Source organism: Lynx rufus, unplaced genomic scaffold, assembly GCF_022079265.1.
Source record: "Lynx rufus isolate CCGP_SWC_20201006 ecotype Redwood Valley unplaced genomic scaffold, mLynRuf1.p SCAF_4, whole genome shotgun sequence".
Taxonomy (NCBI): domain Eukaryota; kingdom Metazoa; phylum Chordata; class Mammalia; order Carnivora; family Felidae; genus Lynx; species Lynx rufus.
In genome coordinates, this window is record NW_025814856.1 from 38,597,657 (window position 1) to 38,610,587 (window position 12,931).

General features: G+C 45.0%; 1 protein-coding gene across 4 annotated transcripts in view; it reads right to left on the bottom strand.

Annotated features, from left to right (window-relative positions):
* The window catches only part of FOXP1 (forkhead box P1), a 594,085-nt gene extending 581,954 nt beyond the window's left edge, over window positions 1-12,131 (bottom strand). For 3 of the 4 annotated variants that reach the window (XM_047096085.1, XM_047096086.1, XM_047096087.1), the window contains exon 1: window positions 9,843-10,209. The gene's annotated coding sequence lies outside the window, so the exon portion shown is untranslated. Of the gene's footprint in view, window positions 1-9,842; window positions 10,210-11,863 lie in introns of those variants that run through there. The other variant, XM_047096082.1, reaches the window with a different exon arrangement.
* Window positions 12,132-12,931: the final 800 nt, after the last annotated feature.

The window sequence follows — 12,931 nt, forward strand, 5'->3', positions numbered from 1 at the left end:
TCACTAATATTTAATGACAAAAAAACTGATAACTCTCTCTGGTTCTACCACTGATCACTGATTTCATCTAGTCGCGCATCATCGATTCCTTTGGTCATTAGCATAATCACAGAGCATCAACTCCGGCTTATGCAGCAAGTTTGATAACAGAGCTGAAAGTAGACACACACTATTTTAAAAACATGTTCCGATTTTCATCTGAGTATATCTTTATTTATATGGCTTTCTTACCATAAAGATGCCAGTCCTTTAAAATATGCAGAAATCACTTTCTACACTGAAGAACAAGGTGCTATATCATAACAAGGATACAGAAGTATAAAGCGCCTGTTAATTAAACATCGCTTTTTAACTTGCTACCCTGCATATGTAACTGTTAAGTTCTAAGCCAAGTCTTTAAATAAGAATGAGAAAATGGCTAGGCTCCTTCAGATGAATGCCTCGCCTGGTTTTTTTTTTTTTTTTTTTTTTTTTTTTTCCTTAAATGTAAGAGATCAACCACTTGATACATTATTTTTTTTTTAAATCAAATTCCCTGGTATTGATTTTAAAGCCTCCCCCCCGCAAAAAAAAATAAAAAATAAAAAACAGTCGTAAATGAACGAATTATGAAGTCTGAGTCAGGACTGATAGTTTCACATTAATCCTAAATTTCAACATGTAATACTGCAGAATGCGGCTGGGATCCAAATGTAAAGAACTCGTCTCGAATAATATTCAGCACTTCAAAAGGCTCAAATGGGAGAATGAATAAACTACAGCTACATGTATCCACACGGATGAATTTCACCAACTCTAACTGAACAGTAACAAAAAAGCAAGTTACTAAAGCACACACACAGCAGAACCGCTCAAGATAAATCTTGAACATGAACAAGAAAGCTCTATATTTGGGGGAATAGATGCATAGGTATTAAAGACATAAAGAAATCCAGGGGATGAAAACCAGCCAGCTGAGAGCAGAGGTCACCTCCAGGCGACAAGGACAGAGGTAGGATTAGGGCAGATATGCCAAGAGCCTCTTCAACCTGGTTGAGAAATGTGTTCTTTCTGAGCATGAGCCGCAGGTACATGGGTGCTCACTGACTTATCCTTTAAATTATACCTTTTTGGTGTCGTGTATTTCATAATAAAAATGGAAAGATGTAAGCGCACAGTTTTAAGACAAAGAGCTTTGTAAATATCTGCCAGATTTCTCTCATCAGAAGTTATTCTCAACTCAAAGATCAAAGTGCTTGAGGCCATCACATCGCATTTTATTCTACAATCGGGCACTTGTTACCACACTAAATGCTGCATCCCGATACAAAACCCATTTTCGGTATTTTCCAAAGTGCCTTGCTGCTTCCCTCAAGAATTGTTCTACCTCGGTACTCCGCTATGACCCAGAGATGATCTTTCCACTCAAAGTGACTGCCCTGCTTCCTAACAGAAACAAAAACGAATACAGACATCTGACCTCTCTTGAAGTATCTTTTGAATTTTGAGTTGATGTGAATATATGCACAGGAAGAATAAGCTGGAAACACACCTTGTGTATGATCTGGGGACAAAAGGGTATAAGAGAAGGGTAAATTTTTGCCAGATGGGGAATATATTCCCCCTCACATCCCATCCCCCACCCCCTTCCTGGAATATTTAAACCTTGTGTAGCAGTTGCCACAAGACAGCGAGAGACAAACAGGAGAAGCCCCCCAGTCAGTGGCAAGGACGATGGCTTGCTCCTACAGGTATAAGAATTTGTTGTAAGCTTACCAAAGTTACGACCGTGCATTTACTGTCAACATGCATCATACTGCACAAAAGCCATTATTTAGAAAATAACACGAGCATATTTAAGCGGTTGAACCCTTCCTAAACCCAGAGAAGGCATGCACAACAGCAGGTCTGCAACAACATGCCTGACGAAGGCCATAAAGGAAAATCCGAAACTGAACCGTTTTCTATTTCCGCACACTAGCTTCTCTAAAATGGTGTACAGTCGCACAAAACAGCGATACTCTCTAGAGCCGCCCCATGCCCATCCTCTCAAGGTCCAGCTAGCTTCTCTCCAGATAATTAAATGCAGCAGAGTCTGTATTAGAAAATTTCTACCAGGCATCACTAAAAAGGGTCTGTCACTGATTCCCTAATGATAAATCAGTTAATTATTTAACCTTTCTTAATGAAATGATTAACATCCTTTCCACAAACAAGGCGGAGTTAACATCACGCTGAAGAGCTCATCGACCAGTGACAGTGGTGATACCACTATGTGTATTCTTCTATGGCACCTTCTATTTTTTCTATCAGTTCCATTTTTTTTTATCTTTTATAGAAACCCTTTATTCAAGGGGAGAGACAGCTAGTTGAAAAACTTGACCCACCAGAGGTGTTTTTTTTTTTTTTAAGTACTTCAGGATTAAACAGAAATAAAAGAACTTTGTACAACAGCTATATTCCAAGTGCCACCTGAACCTAGAGCGAAAGCAACTGTCAAGTTCTAAACATAAAAACAGTTGCCACCTTTTTGGTATCTACTAAAATCAAGCTATACCCAAAGTCAAACGCAATGTTTTTGTATTTTTTTTTTTTATTTCTTTAAATTTAGGTGAGGGCATTTCAGATAAACACTCTACTGGGTAACTTCAAAAGGCACCGTTACTAATACAGACAAAACAAAAAAAAAATGTCTGTACAATTTTTATTTAAATAACTCTTTTGATCTTAGTGGTTAGATCTTTAGCTGAAGCCCTGAATATTTAAACAATCTATCTTAGCATTTTATCTTCCTTCATCTCATAATCTCGTAGGATGCATTCTTCTTAGGATTCTGCTAGATTTGCGTGGCATCGCTGGATGACGTACTTCCATCAATATTCCTGCAGACCCCATCACGTACAATGAGAAAGGATGTCCCAAGATGGCTGGGGAAATCAAAACACTTGTGCCAACACGGTTACTCTAATGAGGAAACAGTTTGGGTTTTAAAATTAAGATGAAATACACACAAGAAAAAAAACTTCAGAAAGCCATCTGACACTCATTGGTAGCTACAACATGACAGGGGCCATTGGAAACATGGATGCGAAAAAGGCATAACGCAAAAGGAAATGGCGGGTCCTCGGTGAAAACCACCGACGTTCCAGGTCGTTCCTACCACTTTGTGGAACTCTGATGCTCTTGTTCTGCCTCTGTTCCCCTAAGCATCTATGTTGGTTTTGGTGTTTGACTCTGAAAAGGGAGCCTTTTACACCCCTCAGGTTTCGTGGGGTCCAAACAGTTAAGGTAAAGCCTTCAGAAGAATTGTAGGCTTTCGTCCCCAGAGGAAACCAGTTCTCCAACTTTGGTGGGTATGAGACTCACGTGGGGAGCTGTTTAAAAACGCAAACCCTGGTCCCACCCCAGATACGGCACATCCAGGAACAGTGCAGCTACATCTCCGTCTGCAACCCAAGCTCCACTGAGATTCCAATGTTCGTACATACTTAAAGAACACCAATTTTGATTCTTAATCGAAATCCAAACACATTAAAAGTAATATAGGCCTCACAATGAAACAAAAATTTAATCAGTAAAATCCAAATGGAGATAAAGACTTCAGTTCCAGAATCTCTAGCAGCATAAATCACTCGGTCCACGGGTCTCCGGTTTGTGGCCTTCAGAATTACCAGGGGAAGTTCGTTTCAAGTGCATTCTCACATCAGTCAGCACAAATTCCAATACGAGAAGCTCTATTTTAATAAATGCTCCGACACACATACAAACACACACAATGACCTGGAGGCAGGTCCCTTTGAGACGTGATGAATTAGGACCAAATGCAACTTCCTCCCACTTCACACATGAGCATCTGTGTTGCATCCCTGTGCTCACCTGTCCCCAGGAGAGGAGGCTGCCAACACCTCTGATCAGGCATCACCAACTCAGGGGAGGCTCTGGGACAATCAAAACACATGCCACATCCTCCCTCCCCCCACCCCACCCCCAAAGAACTGTAGTCAGTGTCCTGATAACAACAAGAACATCTTAAAGGATCTGAGTAATAACACAGCACCTGTGCCATTCGATCATGGAGGTCAAAGAACATACCTTAAAATACTACCCCTAATTCACAGGCAGGAAACCTGGAGCAGAGAAAATCACATTATGACTCAAATGCAGAGCTGGAAGGGGAGAAAAAGAAACCTCAGGAATTCAGTTTTTGAGTCTGATGCTAGAAATATTATTCACTGTCCTGGTAAATAAAGCTCATCACTATATTAGCTAAAATCAGGTAATCTAGCAAAATACAGATGTCCACCTGACTTACAACTAATCAATAAATATGAATCCAAATATAAAAATCAGGAGAAAAATCTGTCCTGTCCTAAGTAAATCTATTCTATTTAATTAATTTAAACAGAAACCTAATAATGCCAGGCTTATACCCATTCCCCCCCCCTCAGTAAATTGTCCCATAACACACTAAGCGCTGATATCTACACACTGGTGAAATAAAAGAGAATGACATAAATTGTCTAGTCAGTGATCCCTCCATTTCAGCTGCTTGTCTGAATTAGCAGCAGTTGGAGGAAATATACCCATCAGAGTGCTCCTAAAGAGAGAGAACTAAATAGTACACAGAACACTTGAACACAATTTTGTATGTATTCATGTTCCTTTTAAAAAAAAAAAAAACTCTTTTATTAAAAATGTGATTTGGAAAGAAAGCGCAATTAGCTTCACACAGGCACTGCCGAGATGTTCGCGAACACACCAGACATATGTAAATATTTCGTGATATCAGTTCCATTTGAGTAGACCTGTCAAGATATTTACAGGGCTTGACAGTACTTCTGTCTTTAATTAAATTTTTGCCTAGATACTTTAATGTAATTTAAATAGATTATTAGTTGTCAGGATCTAATATAAATTTTGTTTACGATTTAGTTACTTTAAGTACTCAGATTGAAGAAACTAATTTAACCCCATGACTGAGCAGCTTTAAGCATCAAGAGAAGGCCACTAAAAAGTCCCCACTGCCCTTTGCACTTTCCCAGTAATCTTGAATTACTACAATTTAATTGCAAATATCAAGGCACTAAAGTGAGCCCCCTCCCCCACTTTTTGAAAACAACACAGCTCAGCTCATGGAGAGTCCTAAGGAAAAACCCATCCAACAATGCTCAGGTACCAGGAGTTTTTCTGTCAGGCAGTGTGCCCTCTCCCAGGGGCTGGCTAGGTAGGAAATGTTTTTCTCACTTTAAATCCCATAAAATAACTCCCAAACAAACACCTGTTGTGCACAAGGAAGGGCATGTATTAAAAACTGACATCAGGGGATTTCAAAAAGAAAAACAAGCCTTGCAGAGACATCCAGGGCTAATTTGGTCAATAGATCTCCCGACTGGGTAAAACAGCGCAAGGCAGAGGATACAGCTTTTGGCACAACCTTCTTCTAAATGGGAGCTGGCTTCTAACTACAACCCGAAAAATGCCTTAGCACAAACTGACTGTAATTAATAAGAATAATTTATTAAGGAAACAAAGAACACGGTCTAATTGTCTTTCCCGGCTGCCATGTACTTCACCCCACTGTACTTCCTCTTTCCAGAATACCAGCCTCATAGCCATAACTGCAAGAACATTATCTATAGGATGAAAAACCAAAACACGTCTTGAAATCAAACACTCCTTACAACATTTATTTTTAGCTTTGGCGACACAGGCCAAATCTGCTTAATTTCCATTAACCACATCGTCGCATGCACATGGAAATAAACTATGTAGGTCCCGGGGTGGGGACAACAACCGTCATGCATAAGATATCCCATAGTTGGCCAGGTTTTCCCATTTCGGGAATTCACCTCATCTCATGGCCTGCCGATGTTCCAGCTTTTGGCACCTCAAACCTTAATTCATCCGGGTACCATGGAAGAGAAATCTTTTTAAAAATCAGTTTAAGATGGCTCCTTGGATAGCACGTGTATGGCCAAGTGGACTAGGGACCAGTGTAACCAGTCACAAGAAAGATCATTTAGAAAATACACGGGCCCAAATGCAAACTTACTTGGCTTGCTGGCTTGATTCAGAAATTCAGTGTTTGATCACCTGGTGGGATTACTACCATCAACTGAAGAAGAAAAAAAAAAAAATCCCCTGCAAATAGTAAAAGTATATGTTGGCTCATGTCTATTCAGCAGATGCCTCTCATAAGGTTATTTTCTTTAGAAAACAAACCTCTACTTGCTTGAGACCTTTACACACTTGAGGTCCAAATAACAGAAAAAAAAAAAAAAAGCTGGCTTAGCAAAAATGGCATTTACTATGACTGAATTCTATAAAAGGAGTATGACACCTAACAGGATAAGAAAGGAAAAGAAAAAGCCCTTAGCAAAAACATTTTTTTGCAAAACAAAAATACCACCTGTGCAAATCTAGCTAGGCTCTCAAACCCTTTCTCAGCCACAGAGAAGCAGCTCATGCTCAAAGCCTTGAAGTTGCAATTAAATTGTAGTAATTTAAGATTATCAGAAGAGCAAAGGGCAGTGGGAGCTCTTTGGAGGGCTTCCCTCCCCTCTTAATGCTCTTCAGTCAGGGGTTAAATGAGTTTCTTTAATGTAAGTACCTTAAAGTAACTGAATCATAAACAAAATTTATACTGTTTTCTGACAGCCTGCAATCTATTTAAATTTTATTAACGTGTGCCTAAAATTATTTTTAAAAGACAGGACTCCTGCAATGCCCTGTAAATATTCTTGGCATACCCTCTGAAATGTAATCGGTAGGGTAACAACTAACATTGTCTGAATACACATACTTCTTTCTGATGCGGAGTCTTACAAGATAACATTTCAAAACTGAGTTGGAGTCTTAAGTAAAACAAGAAAACTAAACCAACAGCACAATAAGATTGGCTGCAAAGAGGAAGCTGGGTTCAAAAGAAGTTGTCACATCTGCTATATTCACCCTTCTCTTAATGTTGGCATTGGACATACTGTGGCATAAATATATTGGTTTAGGAAATATCACAATTCTTCTGTTAATTTAAACAATTGCTGAAAACAGACGTATCCCTCAACAGAGCCTGAGAACACAAATTTTAGGCCAGGGTAGAGTCTTAAGAAAAGCAAGGAACAACTTAGTAACAGAAAACCATACCTAGGCTCAATATTAACCCAGTTAACTTTTGTTATTGTTGGTACAAATGATTTAACTAGAAAATATTTACAGCTTCTTAAAAAACATTACATATTGCACAGAATTGCCTAATAGCATCTATGTGTATGTTTAACCCGCATTGTGTAATTACACAATAAAAGATATATCCAATAAAAGCTACACACTTTGAAACATGTTGGGCACAATGGTTATGAAACTGACATAAAAAAACATAAAGTGTTTACTGTGTGATCGACATATTAATTAAAAATGCAATCCTTAAATGACAATCATTTTTATTCTTCTTTATGTGTTCACTTGTCCTATTTCCCACTTTGTTCTACTTAATTAAAAATGACATTTAATTTGGGGATAGTTTATAGCAAAAAAAAAAGGGGGGGGTTATAGTTTTTACTCGAGCATTTAAATATAAATACAAAATCTTACAGACAACTCCAGCAATATGATCCCCTTAATTTGAGACAGTTAATTTCAATAGTTGATGATGCTTTCATTATACTTTGATAAACTTGTAAAAACAAAATGCTAAAGTAATTGCTGTTACTACTCCCTTTAAAAATGTAAAGCAGTTAAATTTTCCTAGACAACAAGCAAGGACAAGTTACAGAGAACTTGAATAAAAGTAGCAACGTGGTCATGTTGAATGTCAATCTAAAAAAAGAGGTTATGTCTAATCTGGAGAATGCTCCCTCTCGCCTTTTTAAATTCCAAGAGTGGGCTGACACAAAACTTCATCACCAGGGATTTTTCTTTTTTTTCTTTTTCTTTCTTTCTTTCTTTCTTTTTTTTTTTTTTTTTTTTTTTTTTTGAGCTTCACATCAGATTTAAACCATCACATACAAAACCTTGGCTTTCCTGACCAGGCAGATCTTCTAAACTTGATGTGAGAAAATGTTACCTAACTCTAGTGTAGGAGTCTAATGTTGGTAAAAAGAATTCCACTGCACAGTTCTGGGTAGCAAGGCAGCCTCTGGAAGACTTAATATTCATTTCATACCTTTCTGCGTGCATGTTGCTCACAAACAAGACTGTATTAGAAAAATAACTTATTTAGCAACTCCACATCCATAAAGAACTCAAAAGCTGTTAGTGTTTCCTTCCAAGTGAGCCTTAGCTCGCACAAAAAAGATCAGCATTTGCAATGGTCCATTTCTGCATTAGTGAATATATAGCTTTGCTGCTTGATCGAATAGTCCAGGGTTCTCCATGTAGAGCTCCTGACAACAACCCAGCAGCAGGTCTGTTTGATCTCTCCTGCTTCCTTAATTTGGGTTGTCAAGGTTCAGCAGTTGGAGGCTGTTTACTTTACTTTTCCAAAAAAAAAAAAAAAAAAAACCTGATTGCTTTCTCTCTCTCTCATACAATGACTAATCCAAAGTCTAAGGGGGGAAAAATGCAGCCAGTGGTAAGATGCTAAACCTTTTTTTTTTTTCCCCTCTGCAGTGAGAATTTAACTGACATCTTTTGAGTGGTAATAGTTGAGTTCTTTTTTATATTTTTAATGTTCTTTAATGAGGAGATGTTTCAAGTAGAAAAGTCAGAAAGAAAGAAAAAACCCATTCCAAATCTCTGAAACTGTAAGCCCAATTTTCTTTTCCTGGAGAAAAGAGATGGGTATTTCCACTTTGAGAATCAAAACTCCAGTGGAATTCTAAAAAAGATTTGATACATTTCTCTCTGGAACTAAAAATAACAGCAACTCCTGTCTCAATTATGCAGGCTAACCCCACTCAGAAAACACCTGAACTCTTACCATTTCTCTTCAAATTCTAGTTAAGACATCTCCCCCCAAACTATCACTATGGAAAAGCGAAGGGAAGGAGATAGAAGGTAAAATTTTTGCAAGGAATCTTCAAGATATTTTCAGCGGTAGAAAAAGCCCTTAAATATCCTTCAGGTTTTTTCAATTCAGCTATTGTGCAAGTCCTAAATCCTACAGACAACCAAAGGTAAAGTGTAGATGGTTTCAAGGTACAGACTCCTTCCAAAAGGAATACAGAATGCCCTTCCAGCATTCCTGTTTTAAAAAGCAGTAACAAAAAAGGAAATCCGAACTTAGAAAATACCTGTGACCGGACAGGAGAGCAACACGAGCCCCTTCTAAGTGGGCTGGAGACGCTTAAATGCAACCAAATGAAATGTTTACATTAATTTCATTATTCTGCCCAAGCCTCACTGATGAGGGCTGGGGGGGGGGGGAGGGCAGGAGGGGGTAGGCGGGGTGTTGGGAAGAGGAAGAAATAAGTTTCATTTCGGGTTTTCTGGTCGAGCAAAAGGAAAATGAATTAAAACGAATGCGTAGGATGAGCCCAGGCTAAATCAATACACTTTGTAATCAGCCCAGCAAGGGTATTTGGACACAATGACTTGGAAATAATTAATAGTTATAAGAGGGGAGTGGGGTGAGAAGAGGGGGGCGAGAGATGTCACCATATTTTATCGGAGCACTTTACACTACACGCTAAACTTTGATCTTCAGAATCTCGGATTTAGGAAAGGGGGGAAAAAAAGGAGAAAGTCCAGTGTTTCGAAGCACCTACCAGCTTGAGGATGGGCATATTCCTGGCTCCGGGCGCCTTATCCCTGCGCTCGCGCCGCCCATGCTGGCGCTTTGGGCACGGAGAGCCCCCGGGGGCTCCAGGGTATCTTTTGCCCCCGCCCGCGTCCTCGCCCCGGCGCCCGCGGCCGCCTCGACTTACCGGCAGAGTCCGGGGAGGGAGTGGGAGCGCCGCCTTCACGCCCGCGGAGGAGGCGCCGGCAGCACCATGGTCCCCGGCGCCGCTGCCGCTGCCCCTTGCCCGCTTGCTCTCCGTGCGCTCTCTTCCTCTTGCAAACTTTCGGGTTCTGCGGTCGACAAGAAACCGGGGCGACCCTCAGCAAGTCCTCCTGGCTCAGGTTGGGGGAAACTGAGGGGGGTGGGATAAGTGATGAGGCTGGGGGACCAAGACAGAGAGGACGGCGGGATAGGAGGACCCAGGAGTGCGGGTGGACAGAAGGGAGGATGTGGCTCAGGGAATCCCTGCAAGGATCCCGAGACCGGGAAATCGGCCCGAGCCGAAGTCTCAGCACCTTCCCCAGGATCTTACAAAGTTGCAACAACAAAAAAGGAGGGGGGAGGAAGGGGGGAAGGGGGTGGGAAAGGGATACGATCGCAGGCGCAAGGTTTGAAGTTACAACTGTTTATTTAGTCCTTATTCTCACAGGGGCGGGAGCTGCGCGGGAAAGGGGGGGGGTGCTGCAGGCTGCGATTTCGAAGCAAACACTGGGGAGGGGGCATACGACTTTGTTTCTGGGCGCGGAGCTCCCCGGCGCCCGCGTGTGTCACCGTCAGTCTCCGGGGACCGAGGCGGAGCTCACAACAGGTGGGGAGGGGGACTCGCCGAGGGCCAAAAAGGAGAAGGAATCAAAGTTTCCGAGCGGCGGTATCTGGGGAGGAGGGGGGCGGGAGGCGGGGGCGAGGGGAGGCGGAGGCAGCGAATGACCGCGACCCCGAGGCAACTGGCAAACTCTCCGCTCCCCGGCGCCACCGCCGCCGTCCCCACCCAAAGCGCACGCAGTCCCGGCTACCGGCTCGGCCGAGTCCTCTCAGCGGGACGGCGATGGAGCGCAGGGAGCTCGGGAGGAAGGCGGAGTGCGGGCGAGGGATGGAGAGCCATCGGCTGCCGGGACCGGGCCAGAGGGACCCGGCGACTCCCGCGCGTCTCAGGACAGATCCAGGCTTGGGAAACCCCCCGGTACCCCAAGCTTCAAAGGAGAGTAAACCCCGAAAGTGTTTGTGGTGGAAGGGAGGAGACCCGATGCGGCGACTCCCCGCAGCGCACCCCGTTCCCATCCCACCCGCGGAGCTGGCCACGGCTGTCGCGGGCCTGTCCGCGGCGAGGCTGGGTTCTCGGGGTCGAGGGCGTGTGAGGGTGCGTGTCTAGGTGGGGGTGCGCGAATGTGTGTCCGAGTTTTCTGTGCTCCGGGGGATGGCGGCGGAGTGTGCCCGCCGTCACGTTCGGGGCCAGGCGCGTGTGGCACCGAGGATGTCCCCAGGCGCGGGCCCCAGGGTGAGGGCATCCCGTCATTACAATCCAGGGGCACCGAGGGGGCACACACTGGCGGAGAGCGAAGGGAAAAAGTTTGCTCCAAGTCCAAACTTCGGGCTCCAAAGGCTCCCGGCGCGCGCCCCCTCCCACCACAGACTCGACCCCGGCCTCGCGCCCGCCTCGCTACTCGATTGGCATCCCGACGCCCGACATCGAAAGTTGCGCCAGGCGGCCTGGGCTTATTGATTTCTCTCCCGCAGCGATCGCCCAGAGCGCAAAGCCAGGCGCGAAGGGGCCGAGGGGAAGAAGATCTCGCCTCCCCGCCGCTGCCGCCGCCCCCCACCCTCATTTGACTTATGGAAATAGACCCAAGCTTGTGGGCGCCGCCGCCGGAGGCCCCCGCCCCCAACCCCCGCGCCGGCCGGTAAACCCTCCCCCCCGTCCCCCGCCACCGGAGAGCCTGGGCCCCGGCCCCGGGGGAGAGAGAGGCTGAGAGGGGAGGGCTGGGGGGAGATGCACGTGGAGCCTGGAGGTGGAAAGTAGTTTTTTTTTTCCTTTTTTTCTTTTTCTTTTCTTTTCTTTTTTTTTTTTTTTTTTTTTGTGCTGGTTGTTGTTGTTGTTTAAAGTGGCGGAAACAAGGCAGGAGGCAGCTTGGGAAAAAGTGGAGCAGAAATGGAAAAATACAAACTCACCCGCTGCAAATGGTCTCTCGGTGCAAACTAAGGTGTTTTCGGGCCTTTCCCCGCGCGCGCCCACTCCCGCCCGCGCGCGCACCCCCGCGCACACACTCACTCGCGCACACACGCGCGCACACACGCACTCCCGGACGAGGGCCGGGCCGCCGCGAGTACAGCATGCAACCGCCACACAATAAATAACAATAGATTCCTCCGCTCCGGACTAGCTTCCCGGAGCCCAGCCAGCGCCAGTGGCGGCGGCGGCAGAGGCGCGGGGAGCGCCGGACCGGGGGCGCTCCCCAGCCCGCCTCCCGGCCTCCTGCCAGGGCCCCCTTTCCGCCTCACGCGCCCCCAAGGCCCCCCGGCACCCCCAGAGCGCGAGCCGCCGCCGCCCCCTCTCCGGGCCACACGGGCGCTGGCGCCCACCCTGCTCCTCCCCACCCCCCCCCTGCCTCCCGGAACAAATAAATAAATAAGGCGCGCGAGAGAGGCCAACACGTCGCGGAGGGAGATGTTGTTATTTTTTGCTGTTGTGCGTCCCTGACGTCACATCCACCTGCTGGGTAAACAACAAGGCTCGCAGCAAAAAAAAAAAAAAAAAAAAAAAAAATCGCAATTGGCAAAGAAGGGGGGAGGGGGGCACGGCCTGGGGGGGGGCGGGTTCCGGGGAGATGAGAGTAAAGGGCGTCCGGGCTGGATGGGGAAGAGGAGAGGGAAGCAGAACCCCACAGACCAGAGAGAGAGGAAGGGAACGCCAGAGCAGTCCCTGGCCAAAGAGGGATCTGGCAAGAAAGACCTGGAAAAATAAGGGGCATGGGGGAGGGGAGGATCCCTCGCAAGATGGGGACTTGGGGGGCCCATTCAGACACCAGAAAAAACGAGAGGGAGAGTGTTAACAAGTAGGGACGAAGATAGGAATGCGATGGCTATTTGCTTGGTTTCTGAGCTAAAAATATAGAAGGAAGGAGAGAGGGTAGGCAAGGATGTGAGTTTCCTCCAGTTAAAAGTGAAAGTGTTTTGCCATCAGTGACAGTTGAAGGAGGGGGAGGTGGGGGTGGTGTTTTCAGCCCCCTTTCTCCTTCT